Source organism: Lepidochelys kempii, chromosome 8, assembly GCF_965140285.1.
Source record: "Lepidochelys kempii isolate rLepKem1 chromosome 8, rLepKem1.hap1, whole genome shotgun sequence".
NCBI classification, from domain to species: Eukaryota; Metazoa; Chordata; order Testudines; family Cheloniidae; genus Lepidochelys; species Lepidochelys kempii.
The window spans coordinates 22,607,464-22,630,278 of record NC_136387.1 but is presented as its reverse complement, the minus strand read 5'-3'; the positions used below and the strand labels follow the sequence as shown (position 1 = coordinate 22,630,278).

Genomic DNA, 22,815 nt, shown 5'->3' with positions numbered 1-22,815 from the left:
GAGAAAGACAATTTAAAACCAACCCTGTGTATCCCTCATCTCTCCTTCTCCATGAAAATGTAGACATCACCTCTTCAGCAATGAATGTCCACTACCCATCACCATCCTCATCTTGTGACAGCCCCTTCTCTGCAAATCAGTTATGTCAATTAGGCTATATCTACACTACGAGCGAGGCATGTAATTCCCAACTCTCATCCACATACTCATACACACTCTCAGGGCGCTAATGCGAGGATAAATAGCTGCGTAGCCACAGCAGCACGGCTTAGCCATGTGGAGAATGCACCTACCGGTTCCTGGCACAGCTCAGCCGTGCTGCCACCATCACTGCCTGTGCTACCATGGCTTCACGGCTATTTATACACACACTCATGCTAGCCTGATAAGACCTAGCGCGAGCACGTGCATGTGTGCGGGGAATCACACCAATAGCTCATCGTTTAGATGTAGCCAAAAAGATATTTATGCATTGTCCCTTGGGTCAAATCAGCCTGATGCTAGAGGCCAATTTTGCAGTCTTTCACTTGGATGGATGCCTGGATTCAGATCAACCCCTGCTCCATTCTCCATTCCCCAGCCGCTTCAGTGTTCCTAGTCATGCGTCACAAGCTGAGGTAGACAAATTCTGGATTCTTCATTCAGGTTTTGCTTTGCTCAAAAGTCTGTTAATTTCAATCAAAAGTTGTGTCTCAGTAAGAACCAAGTGAAACCTCAGTATGGACTTTGGCATTTGGCCCCTAGAAGAGAACATCTCTGACTTCCCAGAAGTATGACTCCCCCACCTTTTACCTCCCCCTCAAGGTCTGGCCACTAGGAGACATGAGGATGTTCATGGCTAACCTGAGCTTCTCCCAAGCACTGCTGGATTTGGGATTTCTTATTTTTAAATATATGGGAATGATGGGGAAATAAGAGGAGAATTCACAATTGAAACAAACAAGACTGAGTTAGGGTGAAAACTCGATTGGAGGAGAAACTGTCACCTGCCACCCCAAATGCTCTGATAGGCTCTTAGAACTGGTGTTCAAGGCAGTCATGGTGGAATGGGTTCTTCTCCTTTAAGAGTGTAAGTGGGATGAGAGCAGGACACACAGACTACTGGTTGCATGGCATTTGAGGGAACTGCTATCAGCTGCCAATGTAAAGTCAAGGGGAGGACCAAAGGAGTTTGTGACTGTAACCTAAGAAGAGGATTGTTAATGGTTTAGGACATTAGCTTAGGACTCAGCTTCAAGTCCCTGCTCTGCCATAGTTGTCCTATGTGACTCTGGGCAAGCCACATTCCCTCAGCTTTTAAGATGTTGGTAATAGTACTGCCCTCTCACAGAGATGGTGGGAGGATAAATATGTCAGACTATAAGATGCTGTGGTAATGGGGGGCCATAAGTACCCAAGATAAACATAACTAATCTATGCTGCGTTTATCTGTGTGACAACTATGCCTTTGTTGTCCATGTAGTGCACCTTTAGTCTCTAATGACTTAGATGACTTAACAGGCCAGCAGCGAGTTTGTGTTCAGTGCAGATTGTATGTGTTTTCTGAGACACAGTGGTGTCTCCTGGAGACTATTTTTTGTTCTTGCTTTAGGGTTCACATGGGGAAGGGTGGCACACACCCCTAGCCCCTACATACACCCGGGGAGGGGTGACACACACTCCCATACACCTCTCTCACAGAGGGAGGGGTGACTGACCGACACCTGACCTTCCCTGCCTGGTGCTCTCCACCCTCCATGACTGACTGGGTCCCCAGGACAGACCTGCCTCTCCTGGTACCTGGCACTGCACCTTCCTGAGGCAACACATGGTGGGGAGGGGGGGATGCAAGATCCCATCCTCAGATTTCTGCCAGAGTTCATACCAGAATGTGGCCAGCAGTAGCCTTTCAGCACTGTGCGGGAAGGAAGGGATGGGAGCTGCTTCCTGCTGCAGGGCAGGAGTGGGGGAGGGGCGGAGCCGTGACTTGGCCTGTGTCTGTGCAGAGTTCATCTCCCTCCTCCCCCAACTGCTTGTGAAGCTGGAAGCAGCTTGTCCCTTCCTGCCTGCACAGTGTCAAAAGCCAGCTAACACTTCCAAGCTACTTCTGGCCACCAGTATAACCCAGCAACTTCCTGTCCCCCTCTCCGCCCCGCTACAGCATGGGCAGGAAGGGGTTAAGCCCCAACAATGCATTGTGCACCAGGGCCCAGGGAACCTGACTGCAGGGCTCCAGCAAACCCAGCCAGAGAGGTGGCTCAGCAGGGGAGGGTGCCTAGGGGACGGAGCTGCCCTGCACTCCCTGGGGGCAAGACCCAGGAGGCAGGGGTGCGAAAAGAGTGCTAAGCGCCTGCCCTGGGGGCTGCTATGGAGCCTACAGGTTTGAGGCATGAACAGTCTGGAAACTGCTTCCCCTCCCCTCCCCCTCCAGAGTTTAGCTGAGGGGCAGAGAGGCTTCCCTGTCCCAGTACTGTGCGTGGCTTTGGCACATGCAGGCTCAGCTCCTCCTGGCCAGCACTGCAGGCTGGAGAGTCTTGGGCTTTCCAGGCGTGCTGGCCCAACCAGAGGCAGTGGGGAAAGGAAGGAAGGAGCCTGCCGGCCAGGCTGTTCATGAGCTGAGCGTGCTGACCAGGGGCTGGTTCTCTGCACAATGCTGGGAGTGGGACGGGATGCGCCCTGGTGATGGGGGAATAACGGAGGAGCAGTGGGGCTTGAGGGTGAAGGGGCAAAGCAGGGAGAGGACAGCGAGAGGGGAAGCAGGTTAAGGGCCCCACCACCAGCCTTGCACACTCACCCCCCATCATTGGATCCCCCACCAGTAGGGCCCACCAACACTGTTGGGGACGTGGGGGGACAGAAAATATCAGCCAATATGCCTGTTTAAGAAAGTCAGGCCACCTGCAGGAGGGTTTAAATACAGGACTGTCCCTTTAAAAACCAGAACATCTGGTCACCCTATGCATGACCAGTTAAATATTGCAACCAACTTCACAGGGCTTGTTCTTCCAGACATTCTCTTTACCTCTGGACTTTCATGGTGGGTAGCTCACCTGGCCAGAGGGTCCCTCCCAGAGCAGTAGAAGCAGCTGCACTGCAAAGCCATGTATTTCCTGGGGTTTAAGGGCTGATTTACTACTGATTAGTGCCGAATTCTCTTTTGGTCCACATCGATACTGATGCTGGGAAAGGTTTCTCATGAAGAAAATGACAGAGGGACAGATTCAACTGAGGTGCAAACCAGTTTTTGCCATGTACACCCTGACCCAGGGCCCCCGATGACTGGTAGTTCACCCGGGAAGGAGGCTGCAGCAGAGGAGAGCAGATGCAATCCACCCTACCAGGGAAGTAGGCAATTCTGGCTAGATGGAGGGCACCAATGCGTGCATCCTCTCTCAGTTTTCACCCTGCCCCCAAAACTAACAGCTCCTGTACCTGGTAACACCACCGGACCTCTCTTGGAGAAATGCTCTCCTGGGGGGAGGGAGGGGAAGATCAGGACTTCTTTGGCCCAAAGAAATGCAATTTACATCCCCCACACCCAATCAGACACATGGCTTCCATCCTCCTAGCTAGAGCACAGGGAGTATCATAACTCTCAGCACGCACGTATCACTCTGCACCAATAGAGCCCTTGTAAAGATTAATTCATTAGGCTTTGTAAACATCCCAGGGAGGGAGGAGATTATGGTCGTTGCCACTCTCCAGAAAAGGAAGCTGCCCTATTAACATCTTCTTTTTCCATCCCACTGGATTAACAGTTGACAAACAGTTAAACATCTGATTTCTGTCAGGCGACAGGTGCAATACGGAAAATGTCCAATTGCCCACCAGATGTCAGAGCCTCTGCAAAGGAAGAGAGCTGTCCAGGAATATATTTCCTGTGTAAAAATCTTGTCCTGCTTTCTAGGAAGAGCTCCCCTATGTAAGTGAAAGGCTGGGAGAGGGCTGTCAGCACTTCTTCACAATACTGTTAAAGAACAGCTGTTCCCAAGCATCCCACAGAAGAGAAATGCTCTCTGTCTAATCCATCTACATAGCACCAGTTAAGGCTCTGGATCTTATCTGCCTCTCTTCCTTCCATTTTGCAGCCTCTGCCTCTTCCCTAAGAATAGCTGAAACCAACATCTTTCCCTACTGTCCTTTTCAGTGGAGTTTTGTGCTTTTGAAAGGCTCTAGAATCACAACCACTGAGGCCAAAGTCCACTACCCACAGAGTAAGTACAACAAAGGCAGTAGTAGAGGAAGCTCCCCTCCCACCCACTGCCCTATCACCACCCCTGCCCTGAAGGGATCATTCTAAAGTGTTAGGTTTCAGAGTAGCGGCCATGTTAGTCTGTATCTGCAAAAAAAAAAAAAGAGGAGTACTTGTGGCACCTTAAAGACTAACCAATTTATTTGAGCATAAGCTTTCGTGAGCTACAGCTCACTTCATCGGATGCATTCAGTGGAAGGCATCCGATGAAGTGAGCTGTAGCTCACGAAAGCTTATGCTCAAATAAATTGGTTAGTCTCTAAGGTGCCACAGGTCCTCCTTTTCTTTTTTCTAAAGTGTTAAGAGCAGTTCAGCCTCTATGGCCAATTCAGTCCTCAGAATCTCTCTAATAGGATCTATCTCCATTTGCTCCCTGGTTTGTGGTTTCTTGTGTTGGATGGTTATGGCTTTGGGTGGGGATTAACTAGCAGCATTTTCAAGTCATTTCTTCCTTAATGGCTCTCCTCAAAGCCACTCTGTCCGCGAGTACCTGGCTGTCAGCCAAATTTGCCAGGTTGGTGCCCACATAGGAGTGGTGCCTTTGGAGCAGAGAGGAGCAAAAGCATCCTTCAGGCTCCAGCAAGGCATGCAAAGTCCCCTAGGAGCTGCCACTCCTATCCATGGGGAGGCATTTGTGGGATGCCCCACATGCTGCAAACATTTCCTAAGTTGAGCATTTGCCCTTGGTTGTAACAGAATATCAAGGTATTCCATCTGTGCTGGCGGATGTCTGGCACATCACACCAGCAAATGGGACACTGGGTGGCTAAAATGTCCCATCTTTTGCTTTGCTTATCCCCGTGAGCCTGCTTTGGATACTTTTACTCCAGCTAGTAGCACCTTACGGCGTCATCCTGCTGATTTCAGTGGGACATGGGGAAGGGTGCCAGATTCTGTCCTCATGCAATATAGCTGGGCTCTCATAGTCTTATAAATGCTTAGTTGAACATTGCACAAAACCTAATAAAAATGCTAGTCCTGACCACAAAGCAAAGCTCCAAGGAAAAGTCTAAAGTGAAGCGTAGTGCCGGGGATGAAAGGAGAGCGGGAGGTCTAACCACTGCCTGAAGTTGCTGCTTTTTATTCTCTTTCCAGACACTTTTACATGTGCTGTCTGGAAATTCTCACAGTGAAGTACACTTTTAAACAGGTTTTTTTTTTTTTAATTATTAAAAGGAAACAATTTCCTTCTTCAAATACTGGTTTCTTTTTTTTATTCCCCCTCTCCCTTGATTTACAATGAATCACTGGTGCCATTTTAGATCCAAATCCTCAGCCAGTTTAAATTTTTCTTGTGTGTGTCTTTCTTACAGATTTTTCAGCTTCTATAGCCTGTGTCTTAAGCAGGAAGTCAGACTAGATGATCTGAAAAAGACTGAGACATATTCCCAACTGGCATAAATCAGCATAGCACTATGCTAATTTACACCAGCTGAGCATCTGGCCCATCATCTTTGCATATAGCACAAAAGGTATCCATTACCAATGGGACGGTTTATCTGGGAACCGAAGAGTACATTAGAGTTTCACCAAAACCTTCCCTGTTCTATAAACTAGGTGTTCTCACAATCAGGTTCCAAGGGCATTGTGACCATTCCCCCCTTTCTTCCTGGGTACGCTGGGAAGTGGGGCTCAAAACATATAGGAGAGGTTGGCCAAACCATTCTCTTACAAGATGGTATCACAGTATGGAAGAGGCTAAGAACCCCCTGTTAAAGACAAACATTTCATGCATCAAGACAGAATAAAAAGGATTTCAGCAGGATGTACATTTTGCAACTTAATGTGACTCACAACAGACATCTCATTTTGGCTTCCCGGGCCTTTGCTAAGCCTGGAGTCCAGCTCTGAGTTATTGAAACCCATCCTCCTCTGCCCCTCAAAAAAGAGGGTTTAAAGTGACAACATTTTGCAAAATGAACACATGAAAAGAAACAGTCTGCCACTTCACCTGATCTCAGTGAAATCAGCTGTGCTGCTTTTCAAACCATCCCCTTCCCCCTGCCCCACCCCTCAGGAAAATTTTATGATGGAAACAATGACAATTGTAACCAGTGCAGCAACAAAGTGGGCCTGTGTTTCAGCAGATTTCAGTAATTTACTCCGCAAACTTTCTAAAAGTTTAGACTTGTATTAAATCAAACTGGATCCCCTCCTGCTGCTGCATTAATTACAGACCTGGGGCCTAATCCTGTACATGCTTGCTCAGCCAATGAGTCCCACCAAACTCTACGCATTCGTGGCATGAGGGAGGACTATTCAGATGAGGAAGAATATCCCAGAGCAGGCCATCAGGAAATCATCATCTCTGAAAGGTGCTTTAATTTACTGGAGGGAAAAAACAGCAGGACCTTTGTTGATGCCTACACTACTAGAGTGGCTGATTTGACATTTAAAGGGACAATGTCAAAATTTGTCCAGTTCACATTTTATGGACATAAGTGTTATAGTTGGATAAGTATTCTAGAATTTACAGGCTAAATTCAGAGGTAAGGTGATGTAATCATTCTCACAATAACCCTGTGAGGGAGGTAAGTCCGTATTATACCGATAGAATAAGACGACAGGATTTACCAAAGACAACAGAGGAAGTCAGTGTCAGAGCCAGGAGTTCTGATTCCCTGTCTACCCCTTTTCTGTTAAAGCCTATAGAGAGGACTGTGATTGAACTCAAGTTGCTTATCTGAATTTAAAAAGTGGAGTTGCTGTGTCTTCACAGCTATTTTAAGCAGAATTCGCTAACTTGAATTAAGTACACACTTTTTTTGGGTAGTGTAGACATATCCTTGGACTCCTCCAATGTGCAACATCTGTGTTCTGTGCTCCAGGCACCAGACTACATTCAAATTAATGTGCAGCACTTTACAGAGGTGGGAATTTTCTCACATCAACTTCGGGCATAGCACAGGTACAGGATCTTTTCCTCCTTATCAGCAAAGCCCCTACTGTTTGCTAGTTGGCTTTAAGGGAGCCTAGTTAGCGGATGAAGCAACAGACTGCCGAGATAACTGATGGTGCAGAGCCAAGCAGTAGGATCCTCCCAGACAGTGAGTTCTGCTAGCGGAGACAAAAATGCCAGCTGCCTGCCCAGCCCCTCTTTGAAGTACAGCATCAGATCTGTCTCCATGGGAACTGTAATGAGGGCAGGACTTCTCTTTACCATCTCAAACTGAGGGGGGGGGGGGAATTAAGAAAATAATGAGCCTTTCCACAGTGATATGACTGAGTAAACTGAGTTGGAGCAGCTGGAATGAGCAAATGCCTTTTTGTTGCCCTATGCTGTCTCTTTGTTTTGCTTTTTCTAAGCTTGGATGAATTCTTTGTGAAATAACAGTTCCAGCACTTGCTGCTGTGAACCATGTTGCTGCAGCATAAACCTTGAGCACTAGTGGGTCTGCACTCTAGTCTTGCTGGCTGTGACTGCAGCTTTGCACTGTTTTTTTTGGCTGGACAGCTCTCACGTTTCCAAAGATCAACGTGGGCCACCAAGTCAGAGGTGTGCAAGGAAGAGGATGGGGAGTCAGAGTGGATGTGGGAACGGGAGAGGATGGGTGTACAAGCCTGACAGTTCAGGTGTGATTTTCAGAGCTACTGAGCCCACGCAGCTCTGATTAACTTGAGTTGGAGTGGTGGGTGCGGAGCACGCCTGAAAGTCAGGCCATATGATGAGGAGTACAGAATAGTGAGGTGGAGTGAGAAAGTATGTGTGGATGTGCCAGCAGAATGCTGAGCACAGAACATGTATGTAAGCCATGTGAAATACAGGACCTGATCCACAGCATGTGGAAGTCAATAGAAAAAGACTCCCGTTGTTGCCAATGAATGGGCTTTGAAACCAGCCCATGCTGCACAAAACAAACATTTTAAACTGGAAAGGTTTGTAAAAGTAATTAAAAATAAACATTTTTAAGTCAGACTGCAACAGGGATGCAAGAGGGAAGTCACTCCTGAGCAGGGGGCCCAGCACGAGATCTATTGCCATTTTGCTCCCCTAAGAAGCCTTCAAAATAGGACAAGAGTGGGGCTGCATCTGCTTCATGGTGCCCCTATGCATTGGGTGACTTACATCCCTAGAGAACAGCTGTCACCCTGCACCCAGCCTCCATCACTGCTACTTGCTGATTGCACCTCCTGCTATTTTCTGTAATTGTTTCCCTAATTACATAAAGCTGGCGAAGTTCAATTTGTCTTTTCCTCAAATTAATTTGCTTTCCACTGTATACTGCTGTATTTGTCTCCCAGTGTAACTCATGTGTCTGCAACCACTGTTATTCATTTGGATTCACCCCCACCCCAAATGAAATTTGTTAAAACAATAAGTCTAATTAATCTGGTCACATTGTGTAATTTCAAGTCAGCTGCTTCAAAAATATGGGAGTCAGTTTCATGTTATCCAAGCTACTGACTGTCCCTTCTCCACCTCTTGGGAGGTAATGCACACCAAACTGCACCTCATGATGCACACATTGGTGCAGTATGGAGAACCAAGGCATTTGTAGTGGAAGGTGTCATGAGACTAAAGGGCACCCTAGGGAACAGAGACTAACAAGGAAAAAAAAAATAGAGACCATTGCAATATTTATTTTTAGCATGAAAATGTATCAGACAGGATATTGCCACAAGTCCCATTGACTTCCACTGAGCATATGGGTCTAAGCCTATCCCTAATGGAGGGACACTAATTTACACCAGCGGCAACTTAGGTAAAAGATTATATGGAATAGTGGCAGTCAATAGGTCACAATCCAATTAACTGGACACCTTCCTACCTTTTAGAATCCACTTTTCACAAAAATCCAACTCAAAAATTACCACCGTGTATGTCAAGTATCAGAGGGGTAGCCATGTTAGTCTGGATGTGTAAAAGCAGCAGAGTCCTGTGGCATCTTATAGACTAACAGATGTATTGGTGCATAAGCTTATGCTCCAATACATCTGTCTAAAAGGTGCCACAGGACTCTGACGCTTTTACCACTATGTATGTTATTTTCCTACATAAGCCATAAAGGAGAGGGCATCAGATCGATGAGAGCAGAGCTGAGGCAAAGAAAGGGGGTGAGTTAAAATATAACTGACTATCTAAAGATAGAGCAACTATTAGGAGAAATGGAAATACTCCCTCCATTAGACTAATTCTTGTATTCTTGTCCCACTGCCTTTCTAAGCAAGGTTGTTTTTTTTCCAGGCATAGTGACAAAATGCAAAACAAGGTTTCTAGATAGGCATCTATCTTTGTTTAATTTCAATAGACAGCCCATTTCCCTAGAGCCATGTTACCTGGAATCTGGGGACCTCTGAGGCAGATTTGTTTTTAAGTTTGGGACATTACCTAACAAGCTGAACAAAGGAACACAGGTATGGTCACAGTGGCTCATACCATGATCCCTTTAATCGGCTATCTTATCTGACAGTGGTCTGTACCAGATGCTTCAGAGGGAGGTGCAAGAAAATCTGAAGTGGATAATTATGGAGCAGTCTACAGAGCTTCTTCCTAACCCCAAGGAGAGTAGTGGTTGAGTTATGCCCTGACACATGAGGGTTTATAGGTGTGGTAGATTAAACTAGCTAGGATTACAATTGCTGGAGATATTATTCATATAAATCATTACTAAACTCTTTGGGCCAGATGTTCTGCTGGTTTAAATTGGCACAATTCCATTGAAATCAATTGACATTCTGCAGATTTACACCAGCTGTGGATCTGGCTCCTTGAATCCTACCAAGGTCTTTGCTCAATAACACTTTGTGACACTGAGTTCCATAGGCTTATGATGAGTCATGGGAAGAAGTTTAAACTTTGTTTTAAATGTATTGGTTTAGCCCAGTAAAAAGGGGTCACTGGTTATGTACAGATATAAAGGACAGTCCCTGCCCCAAAGAGCTTACAATCAAGGGTTTTGCTTCTGTCACCTTTACTCATGTTGGTTAGCACCTGACTCTCCAAGCAGTCCTGTAGATTTCCAAGGGACAACTCATGGAGAGCAGGACAACGTGAATAAGGATAGCACATGAGATCCTAAATAGGTACAAGTGATGACAGGTGGATGTAGACCACCTTGTAGTCGAGGGGGGGGGGGCAAAGGGAGGGAAGACACCAGGGCAATGGATACAGGAATAGAATTGGCATACATTAGCTCAGTGCACTGTTTGGAGACATCCTAGGGTATTTTGAATAAATGAGCAAGAGATGTCCATGAACTACTCTCTTCTCACTTTTAAGTCATTGTTTACAAAACCATGAGGATCACAGACAGTTAGATCTGTCCCTAGTAATCAACTATTTGAAAGGAAATTGACAAGTTTATCAAATCTTTAGTTAAAAATCAACCAACATGTGTAGTGTATGCACATTTTTCTGTGAGACAAAGGCTATAGTGCTAACCGCTGAGGATAGCGTGAGTTCCCCCTCCTGGAGGGAATGCTACAGGGAAATCCGATCAGTGGTCCTTTCAGCTTTTAAAGTGGAGAAGAGATGCAGCAGCCAAGCCCATTTGTGGGCTTTAGGTGCTGTACAATGTGAACTCTTCAGTTCCTTGGTATTTCACAGCCTTATGCAGACTGCAAGACAACCTTCATTAGGGACTGAATCTCAGACCTGACTGCAGCCAGTTCCTTGGAGTGGATTTGGGAACAGAGTCATCATTCAGAAACAATAAAACCTAGTAACCTTTATCAAAACCAATGCACAGTCTCCTCTATCCCTGGCAATTGCAGTCAGCTGCCAAAGTGATTGAGTAATTAAATCTTTCATTGTCCCCTCATTAAACACAAGATTATATTCACATAAAGCTTTGTCCACTTCCTTCCATGAAATAAGAGAAATGAAGAAGTCATGACATCACATGCTCCACAGAGCCAACCCAGGTTAGCTGCCACCCCTTCATTTCGGTGCTCAGACCTGATAAACTTGAGCTTATCTTCTGCTGACTGCACTGATGCAGCTGCATGTTTAATTCCTCAGACTTTATGAACTTTCCATGGGGGAAAGTTGTTTTGGAGCCATAAAAGATGGCTCTGTGGTTAAAGAAAACTGCCAGTTCAACCTCAACCTCTCTCAAGCTGCTCTCCAGAAGGGGCTCCTCATGCTCCAGCTATTCAGTCTCTCTCACAGAGAGAACATCCACGGAAGGAGATAGTTACTCTCTCTTCACAACGCTCAGATCCATGAAGCGGCCATGCTCTTAGGACATGATCCAAAGCCCACTGGAGTAAATGGAAAGACACCCACACATGACTTTAGTTCAGGTCCTTGGTGATGTGGAGTCTGACTTGGAGGAGAGTACTAAGCCCTGCCTTCAGTCACAGGAGTTTGCAGTGACCACAGGTTTGCCCTATCACATCCAAACACCATGGAAAGCCCTTCTCTGTGGATGTGATTGTCAAAGTAGAAAGCTGTTTTAATTCCAATAGCACCATTACTCACCAGAAAACACTGATCCCTCAAGCAAGCAACAGCAATTCTAATATAAGCTTAATTAAATGAAGGTTATCAACTCCAGCAGAGCCCAGCAAACCCCCCTTTCTCTGCACACTCCTTGATATACCATCTGCATTCTCTACCACTGTTGCCAGTTGGCAGATAACAGACAGTCACAGGTGCCTCACCTTCACGTGGATCATTACTAACAATTCCAGCTGACTGAAAATATTAGCAGACACATTCGGTGACATCAAGTCAAGGGTACCAGGGGATGTTGCTATAACAATTCAGTAACCTGGGGGAGGTACCTGGACACTATGGTGATCGAAGGCAGTACAAAATGGCTAGAGAGATCTCCTTCCATCAAGTAGTACATGCCATTTAAACTTGTACTTTCCACCTTCTATTGCTTTGCCATTTAAGTCAGTCTTCTGGCACCATATAAGCAATAGACTGGATTTGTAGTTTGTGCCCAAAATTATAGACACAAACCTTGCACCTGTAGTTGTAGGCATTTGCCCAGACAATCACTAATTAGATAGCTTTCCCTATGCATGTACAATCACTATGACAGTATTTTTACATATGCAATTCTATAAACCTTGACCAATAAAATCAGACAAAATTAGATCAATTCTTTCTTGGTGTAACTCCACTGACTTCATTGGGTTTACCTGGCAGATCAATTTGGCCCATGAAGCTTAGAGATTTAAGAATTACACTCATATACAAAGTCTGGTGGTGATTTGCTATTGTAACCTCATAATAATAAACTTGGCCCGGTAACACATGCTGTGGTATCTAGCCGGTAATCAGAGATTAGTAACATCATGGTTGTTCAGAATACACCCTATCAAACACAGTCAGACTGAAAAGTGTTCCCCTGAGCTCCTCAGACTAAAAGCACTTGTTGCCTCTGGGGTGTTTTGGGCAGAGAGGGCAATATGTTGCAGTGGGTTGACTGTTAGCCACAGTCTCTTGGACAAAGTGCATCTACTGATGGAATATTTTAAGGCCAGGAACAACGGAGACCCCGTAAAGGCATTTACTCCGTTGCCTATGGCATTCTGATCAAGGACAGTGTCCTCCCTCACGGCTCAGCTACACTCCTGCTTCACGCTGCAAGGAAATCAACCCGCGGTTAGGGCTTCGCAGGCTCCAAGAGCAAGGCGATGCACCAACTTCTCACCCTCGGACTCAGATAAGACTAGAAGCCGGAGCGCAAGAGAGAGAGACACCTTCTCTCCAACGTCCGTGCCACTGCTGAGTAGCACCAAGTGGCAAGGAGAACCGTGGCCCCCTTTTTCCGGGGCTTGCACCAGCCAGTCTCCTCCCTACTCTCTGCCCAACTCGAACGGGCCACTTCTCCACGCAGTCTGGTCACTACTGGGGCCAGAGCCGTCTCCTCTACAGCTCCTGCCAGGTGGTGGATCAGCCCTCCCCCTAGTTCCCCGCTTCAGCGAGCCTAGCCCTGCTCTCAAACGCCGGCTGAAAACAGCTCCTGGCTTGTGCTTCTTCGTCCCTCGAGCATTAGTTCTCTGTATTGTATCCTCCTGCCGTGAATCAATCGGGGGATGCACCCGTGAGCCGGAATCAGAGCTACAAAGCGGAGTTGTCTTGCCGCAACTCTTGGAGGTGGAAATGCCCCAGGAGCGCACTGGCTCGGCCCCCTGCCCGGGCCGGAGGGAGCTGCCCTCCCCACGGAGGATGGGGTGTTTGTTCCTCAGTGTGAAAGGGACGCGGAACTGACCCGGCAGGTGGCCAAGTTCAAAGTCTCAGCCCCCGTGGGAGAGCTCCTCCTGTCCGCCGCACACCCACAGTCCCGCCACCCCAAGTCTAATTCGGAGCACGTGCCCCGGACAGACTCCGCCACTGCCTCCGGAGCCACTCCGGCCCCACGCCGCATCCCTGCCCCTCCGGCGCGCGGGGCGGACGGAGAAAGCCCGACGACAGCCCGACGGCCCTTCGCGCCCCTCGGGGAGGCAGGTCTCCGCGGGCCGGGCGCTCACTAAGGGACCCTGGCAGGATCGGGGCTGCACCCCGGGCAGGGCAGCGGCGCCTTACCATTGCCGTGTGCGCAGCCTGGCCCCCAGGGGCATGGCCCAGCTCCCTACGCGGCCGTCTGCATCCTCCCGCGGGCTGGCTGGCTGGCTGCCTCCCCGGCCTGTCCCACAGCCCGCTCCCCTCGGGCAGGCGCCGCTCGCTGGCCCCGCTCCCAGCCAAGTTGCTGGCCAGCCACGAGCGCACGGACCAGCAGCTCCCCCGCCGGCTGACCGCGCCGCCGGTTCCCCGGGCTTCCTAAGTCCTGGATGCTCCGGCGCCGCCTTTCAGAGGCAGCCAATCAGCGCCGGCCGGCGGCCTGCCAGCCGCGCCCGCCGGCTGAGCGAGGGAGGAGCCGGGAGGAGCGGGGCAGGCGGGACAGCGGCGGCACGGGCAGTGGCGGTGCGGAGCGGGCCTCGCGCACCCGGCCGTGCCCTCATTGCTCCAGCCGGGCTCTGGGGACGGGAGTCTCTCGCTGCGTGTCCGGAGAGCGTCAACTCTTCTCAGCCGTCACACTGCCGGGTCACTGGCTGGGGAAGTCCCCGCCTGCCTGCGGCGTCCTGCGGACAGCTTAGCACTTGCTGCCCAGCTCTCCTCCTTCCTTTGGAAGACGAGTCTGACGTTTCTGTAGTAGGGAGGAAGATAGACAGACGGACACGGAGTAGCCAGATCACCCTAAGCCGGGGCTAGATCTTCAGCGGATGTCATACATGGAACTAGCTCTATGGCCTGCTGAGAAGTGGGCCTCCGGCTCCACAGGCTCCTGCATCTTCCGGGTGTTGGAAATTTGAACCTAAATCCTGCTCTGAATTTTGAAAATGCTCACTTAAATACGGGGTTGAGCCAAAACCCCGCATGTGAGCGCCCTAAACGAGGGTGTCTTCACAATCCCAGATCAGGATCCCAGTTCTGCCCTGTGAGCGCATCTATAACAGGGAGTGCAGCTTTCAAACAGGGAGAACTTGTTCTTGTCTGACCTGGCTATGAAAATGTGACCGTGAGGCTCCTGTTGACTGTCTCAGTGATTTTCAATCCAAATCAGCTCTGTTTGCCAAGGAAATTTTGTTTTCTCTAACCGCCAGCCCTGCAGACTCAGCCTGGGCTCTGGATGTCAAGCTGCAGTCCTTCCACCTAGCTTATCATCACCAGCATCTCCAACTCTTCAGGACATATTAGGGCCACAGCTATCTCTGTGTAACTGTGTGGTCTTCAGATTACACCCTAAGTGATACCTGTGCAATCACATTTCCAGTAACAGGCTTATCCAGCTGTGACTACCTGGAATTTAGTAACCCCTACTGTTGATCATGCACAAGATGGGTCAGAATCCAAAGCACACTCTATCTTTGAATCAACTGGTTTTTACTATGAATGTCAGCAGATAGGACTCTGATACACAATGAGAACAGGTCTCTTAATAAGACCGTGGTCCTGCCATGATGACATCAACCTAAGCAGACCCCAGACCCCACAAGGAGCTTAATTGAGTTCAGGCAGATGCCACTGCAGGATTAGGGTAAAAAAAAGGTGCCATTTTAATACAGGCATTCTTCAGAGGAGGACCACACTGTAATAGGGTGTTCCAGTCAAGCTTTTGGATACTCAGAATGCCACTTAGGTTGGGATATAAAAGGGGATTTTACACCAAAGTGAAAATTTAGGGTTCTCAGTATGGGAAAATGGACAGCCTATAAAGGTGCCTGTGTTTATGAGGAAGGTTATCTACCACATTACAGCACATAATGGTGGTTGAACTTTTTCAAATTTTCCAAAATACAACAAACATTTTTCACAGAAAACCCCCAATTTTTTCAATCTTTCATCCTTTCCCTTTTCCAACCCATTCATAGAATGGTTGAGATTTGGATGGAAAACTTTCAACAATGGTCTGTGAAAATTTGTCAGCTTTTTCCACCAGCTCTAACAACCTAGTTGCACAAAATCTGACACACAAGGCTACGATACAATTTATTTTTGTTCATTACGTACATTTATTAGATGTTAGTCACTTTAGTAATGAAATGCAAGATTAAGAATAATAATATATTATGTGTTAAGAAAATTATTTGCAGGGTTGGATCCAGGAAGAAATGCTGTCTCTAACCACAGACCAGATTCTGTCAAACTTTGGCCCCACAGCACAGGCTCTATCCATTGGTCTATGCAGGCCTGAGAGGAGCCCTCCCAAAGTTGAAGGTTAATTTTAATGAATTCTGAACAGAGATTTCATTTTGTATCTTCCCAGTACTATGAGCTTCCAGTGCTGCTCGTGATCATAGCTTTTGTTTTTAATATTAATCCCACATCTATTTGCCTCAATCTCGTGGTTTTAGTTCCTACTGATAGATCATGATACTGCTGTTCTTGCACCCCCCACACCACAACACACACCCCATTCACTGTGATCTCCTCCTGCAATGGAGAAGATACCTTCCACGGCATACTGTCTGACAGGCCTGATAGAACAATTATGACAGCAGGAAGGCTGCTGCTAAGACAATATCTGCAACACTACCACAGGACTACTGTCCGTAAGCGTAAGCCTGACAAAATAAAAAGACAAACCTCAGAGCATATAGGTCCCAATCCAACAACATATTTAAACACTGACTTAACTCTAAGCATGAGTGGTGCTGTTGAAGTCAATGGATTTACTCACATGCTTGAAGTTAAGTATATGCTTTGCTGGATCAGGAGCATATATACAGTAGAACCACAGAGTTACGAACACCTCGGGAATGGAAGTTGCTCGTAACTCTGAACAAAACCTTATGGTTGTTCTTTCAAAAGTTTACAACTGAACATTGACTTAATACAGATTTGAAACTTTACTATGCAGAAGAAATATGCTGCTTTCCCTTTTTTTTGTTTTAGTAATTTACGTTTAACACAATGTAATGTACTGTATTTGCATCTTTTTTTTTTTTCTTCTCCCTGCCGCTGCCTGATTGCATATTTCCAGTTCCAAATCAGGTGTGTGGTTGACTGGTCAGTTCATAACTCTGGTATTCGTAACTGTCTACCTGTAGCATAAATCAAAATCACTTCTATCTATCTGCCTATGTTCTTATTCTGCAACCAACACTATGGTACATGAGATCCTGTCCTCTTTCACCCTAATCCATAACATTAAATTGATGACTGGGGATTGATGAATTAGGGAGTTGGAACTACATTAAAGAAAATCCCTACCAAACACTGCTTTGTTGCATCACATCAAAACACTCAAAGCTCTGATCAACTCTACTGGTCCCTGGATGTTTTTAGGGAAATACACTTTTTTATTTATATTTTATTGGTTTATTTCCAAAAATAAGAGAATAGGAAAAAAGACAGAAGGACAGAAAGATAAAGGGAAATACATTCTGAAATCGTGAACCCCCTGATTTGGATCCAGAAACTCTGAGTCTAATTCAGAGGGTGGTCCAAGTCCTCTTGATGTTTTAGAGGCTGACCCTCAACAGGCCTAAGAGATTAGAGTACAGAATAGAGCCTACATTGACAAATCTCTTATTGGTTCCTGTACTCGGCGTGAAGGTGTTTGTGAGCTCAACTGGGTGACAAGGGAAATTCTTCACATCACGCAAATTAAGTTTGATTTTAATGGTGCTATTGAAAGTCTGTTCTGAGTTCCCAAGGCAGAATCCACCCATTCTGCAGACAGGCTGTGAGTTGGACCCTCGTTGTTTTTATCTCTGTTACATCCATTGTTCACATCTGATCCTTTTTGTCTGTGTGTGTGTATTATGGTAAAGATGTTTGAGGGTAAATATTCTGCACAATAGGAATTAGCCACATGCAAGGCCAGTCCTCCCATCCAGACAAAACCAACAGGTCACCTAGGGGCAGCAAAGTGTTTAGTGATTCTTTAGTGTGTGAGTGACAGCAAATTGGAAGAGGCAGATATTCCCCAGTTAGCCAAAGGCAACAGAAGGGTTGGTGTGTCAGTGCGGGTCATTAATGGAGAAATGTACAGGACAGACTTCTCCTGCATCATAGAATCCTAGGACTGGAAGGGACCTCAAGAGGTAATCTAGTCCACAGTCCCCTGCACTCATGGCAGGACTAAATATTATCTAGGCCATCCCTGACAGGTGTTCGTTTAACCTGCTGTTAAAAATCTCCAATGATGGAGATTCCACAACCTCCCTAGGCAATTTATTCCACTGCTTAACCACCCTGACTGTTAGGAAGTTTTTCCTAATGTCCAGCCTAAACCTCCCTTGCTGCAATTTAAGCCCATTGCTTCTTGTGCTATCCTCAGAGGTTAAGAAGAACAATTTTTCTCCCTCTCCTTGTAACAACCTTTTATGTACTTGAAAACGGTTATCATGTCCACTCTTCGTCTTCTCTTCTCCAGACTAAACAAACCCAGTTTTTTTCAGTCTTCCTTCATAGGTCATGTTTTCTAGACCTTTAAGCATTTTTGTTGCTATTCTCTGGACTTCCTCCAATTTGTCCACATCTTTCCTGAAATGTGGCACCCAGAACTGGACACAATACTCCAGTTGAGACCTAATCAGCACAGAGTAGAGCAGAAGAATTATTTCTCATGTCCTGCTAATATTTCCCAGAATGATGTTCACTTTTTTTGCAACAGTGTTACACTGTCAACTCATATTTAGCTTGTGGTCCACTATGACCCCCAGATCCCTTTCCACAGCACTCCTTCCTAGGCAGTCATTTCCCATTTTGTATGTGTGCAACTGATTGTTCCTTCCTAAGCGGAGTACTTTGCATTTGTCCTTATCGACTTTCATCCTGTTTACTTCAGACCATTTCTCCAGTTTGTCCAGATCATTTTGAATTATAATCCTACCCTCCAAAGCACTTGCAACCCCTTCCAATCCCAGCTTGGTATTGTCCACAAACTTTATAAGTGTACTCTCTATCCCATTATCTAAATCATTGATGAAGATACTGAACAGAACTGGACCCAGAACTGATCCCTGCGAGACCCCTCTCATTATGCCCTTCCAGCATGACTGTGAACCACCAATAACTACTCTCTGGGAACGGTTTTCCAACCAGTTATGCACTCACCTTATAGTAGCTCCATCTAGGTTGCCTTTCGCTAGTTTGTTTATGTCATGCGAGACAGTATCAAAAGCTTTTATTAAGATGATGTTGAAGTAAAAAGAAAACAGTACAGATACCACATCTCCCACTTCCCTACTATCCACAAGTCTTGTTACCCTGTCAAAGTAAGCTATCAGGTTGGTTTGACAAGATTTGTTCAGTCATGCTGACTGTTACTTATCACCTTATTATCTTCTAGATGTTTGCAAATTGATTGCTTAATTATTTGCTCCATTATCTTTTCAGGTACAGAAGTTAAGATGACTGTTCTGTAATTCCCTGGGTTGTCCTATTTCCCTTTTTATAGATTGTCATTATATTCGGCCTTTTCCAGTCTTCTGGAATCTCTCCCGTCTCCCATGACTTTTCAAAGATAATTGCTAATGGCTCAGATATCTCCTCAGTCAGCAACTTGAGTATTCCAGGATGCATTTCATCAGGCCCTGGTGACTTGAAGACATCTAATTTATCTAAGTAATTTTTAACTTGTTTGTTCCCTGTTTTAGCCTCTGATGCTACCTCATTTTCACTGGCATTCATTATGTTAGATGTCCAGTCACCATCAACGTTCTTGGCGAAAACCGAAACAAATAAGTCAATAAGCACCTCTGCCATTTCCACATTTTCTGTTATTGTTCCCCCCCCCCCCGCCCATTGAGTAACGGGCCTACCCTGTCCTTAGTCTTCCTCTTGCTTCTAATGTATTTGTAGAAGGTTTTCTTGTTTCCCTTTAAGTCTCTAGCTAGTTTGATCTCGCTTTGTGCCTTGGCCTTTCAAATTTTATCCCTACATACTTGTGTTATTTGTTTATATTCATCCTTTGTAATTTGACTGAGTTTCCACTTTTTGTAAGTCTCTTCTTTGATTTTTAGATCATTGAAGATCTCCTGGTTAAGCCAGAGTGGTCTCTTGCCTTACTTCCTATCTTTCCTACGCAGTGGGATAGTTTGCTCTTGTGCCCTTAATAATGTCTCTTTGAAAAACTGCCAACTGTCTTCAGTTGTTTTTTTCCCTTACACTTGCATCCCATGGGATCTTACCTATCTTATCTTATCACATGGGTATTGACTCCTTGATGTCTCATTGATTGGAGTAGAGTGGAAGTTGAGCACTACCTTGCTACAAAACTGTTCATTGGAGCCCAGCACTGTTAGCTATACTGAAGTGCATGCTATAACGTGGGTGAAAAGACCACTGCAGATAGGAGAAAGAACACAGGAGTCTTGTACCTTGGAACCTTCACAAATCCTAAGAACAGGGAGTGCTGCATGCTAATTCGTCATGCTTCTTGGTGTATTGCATCATGCCTTGTTTTAATGCAAATTCCCTCCCAGACTATAAATGTGTCCAGCATGAACATGAGGCCAAAATATTAATTCAATTTAAAAAAAAAAAAGAAAAAAGAAAAACCTGACAGGATTATACAGAGCGGGAAAGTAAAGGGGGGTGTTTTTTCCTCTGTAATAATAACAAATCAAGGCTCTAGTTTTAAGGAAACTTGATATGATTCATTGAGACTGAGTCACAATCAGTCCTCAATGGAATTCTGTCTTTGCTGCTGGGGTTGTAACTCTGTTGCCGTTTTGCATGCCTGTTAGCTGTGGTCTCAATCATAGATGTGAGAAAGGGAGATAAAACTGACTTGGCTGGCTTGGCTTTTTTTATGTGTGTGGCATGTTCCCTTTGAAAGCAGCACAGTCTCCTTTGCCTGGTTACTGGGGTTACTTTTTCCAAAAAAGAAAAAGCTGAATATAGGAGGTTTGATAGGTTTATATGACCTATTAGATCCATTCCCCTGCCTCGAACAAGATTGCACCCTCCTTTTTAGTCCAATCCAAGATTAAAATATTGAATCCAATTTAAGGTTTAACACTTCCTTGCCCTCTCACTCCAAACCAACGGTTTGGAGGTTACCTCTGAATAGGGTTTGTTCTTGGGCCCATCCATGAGTCCAGGCCCAAGTTGCAATGTCCAGATCTGGAAGTTGAATACCCCAACATTCAGGGCCATTAGGTTTCAGCTGGGTTTGGGATTAGTCCATTAGAAAGAGATGAGCCATTTGCAAAATGTGGATTTAGTTCTGGGTTTAGATTTTGAACACCATCAGAGTTCAGGAGTGTTGAGACCAAACGTTCTAGTTTGGGATCAGCTCAGTCCTTCAGGTGCATTACAGTCTCTGTGCTACCACTATCTTCTTTTCTATACTTTAGTAGTAGTAGTATTTCTTTTTCATTCCAGTAGCACCCACAATACGCAAGGTGCTTTCCAAACAGAAAACAGGGCACAGTTCCTAGGCAACAGCTCACGGTCTGCAGAAGGAGGGCAAGGGAGTGGTCCAAAACACAAGTGGTCAAGGTGGTGAATGGCCATATGTTGGTGGTGAAGATTAGAGTAGCACAAAAGGGTTTGGCTCTGGGGAACTGGTGCCCTTGGAAACAGCCAGACCAATTTGCTTTCAGTGTTTGGGGGCAACATTTTCAAAAGATGTGTTGATTCTAGTGAGGTGACCGGAGTCTGAGGAAAAACAACTCTCCCTCCACAACTTTTGTGTGCAGTAACTTAGGTGGACATGAGGTTTCAAGGGATGAAATAGCTCCCGTTATCTCCTCTATCCAGGTATCACCTTTACATCTGATACATGTAACTTCATGGCAGCCTTTCTGTTCCTGGTGCAAGGGGCTCATTCTCATCAGCATATCTTAGATCAATTTAGACTGGACCCAAATACATTCCTGATACTGATGAGGGAGTGCTGGGGGAAAAATACCTTTATTTTTTCTTAATTGTGTTGCTACTTTGTTTCTACTGGCAAGAGTTCAGTTAGTTCAATGCAGTTTTCTCTCTTCGTCAGTTACTCTTTCTTGACCTGGACCTTTTACCAACTGTGCCATGGGTGCTCAATGTGCTTAGTTTACATGTATATACTTGGAGGGCGGAGTGAGTTTAGCTTGCATGTGTGTGTTTGATATGTGTGTGTGGTCAGTGTGTGTTTAGCATGTGTGTGCAGTTTGTGTGATATAAGGCAGATTATCAGAAAGGTCAGTTTCCTCAGACTACCTTAGGATGACTTGTCACGTTTTACCAGGAGAACAATTAGCGGTGCTAATTCATCATACTGTATTTGTAATGCTATGTGGAAATACAAATCTAAAATCCAAATTTAGAAAATGCTAAATCCTGCCTTTCTGCTTTACAGGTGAGAATTTGTATTAATAGTGTATCAATAATTATTCATAATATATACCTTGCTTTTCACTAGCGGCTTCCATCTGAAGGTTGCAAATTATTTTATAAGCATTAAAGAATAATCCTCACAGTGGCCCTTCAAAAGTATTTATTACCTCATGAGTATAAATGGGGAAACTGAGGCATCAAGAAGCTATTTCAGGCTCACGCAGTGAGTTAGTGGCAGCGCTGGGAATAGACCTTGAACTCCTGGCTCCCCGAGTCCTGTAGTCAGAGTATTAAATATGTCATACATAGTAACAAAATTTTCTTTCTTTCATTCTTTGTGGGAAACAAATTTTAAGATTCCCTTTTTCTCCATTTACAATGTGTGAATAGAAAGCAAGCCATGTGTCAAACAACCCATTACGAATGTATGCACTGGGATAGGGGGTTGTCAGGGCTGAAAAAAAAATCCTTCCTAAATCTGAGCAGACCCTCGTATCTTCCAGCAGGCAAACATTGTGCTTCTGTGTCCCTTCAGCTCATTTTCTGCTTTCCATCCTCATAGCATGGCATTGCTAGGTAATGTTGCTAGGCAGCATGTATGCAAATAGGTGGTCAGTCACCATTTGGGGACAGTGCCTATAAACACATTTTCTTTTTGTCTTTTTAACACGCCAATTCAGTGCCTTTTAAAAAAAACAGCTCAGTGAGACTAAAGAGAGAAGATGCAGCAGGGCATGAGACCAGATGACATGTGGATGTCTCTGTGGTGTTGCATTCCTTAGACCAAAAATATGTCCAATAAGGAGAGAATTCTTCCAAACTGCTGCAAAGTTAGAAGAAAACAAATGCAGTTTGTTCTTTAGAAATACCT

The 22,815-nt window shown here is 45.7% G+C and overlaps 1 protein-coding gene across 4 annotated transcripts in view; it reads right to left on the bottom strand.

Moving 5' to 3' along the window:
* HTR4 (5-hydroxytryptamine receptor 4) overlaps positions 1-13,959 on the bottom strand; it is a 208,315-nt gene extending 194,356 nt beyond the window's left edge. For all 4 annotated transcript variants that reach the window (XR_012160260.2, XR_012160261.2, XM_073355855.2 and 1 more), the window contains exon 1: positions 13,716-13,959. The gene's annotated coding sequence lies outside the window, so the exon portion shown is untranslated. The remainder of the gene's footprint in view (positions 1-13,715) is intronic.
* Between the last annotated feature and the right edge of the window lie 8,856 nt (positions 13,960-22,815).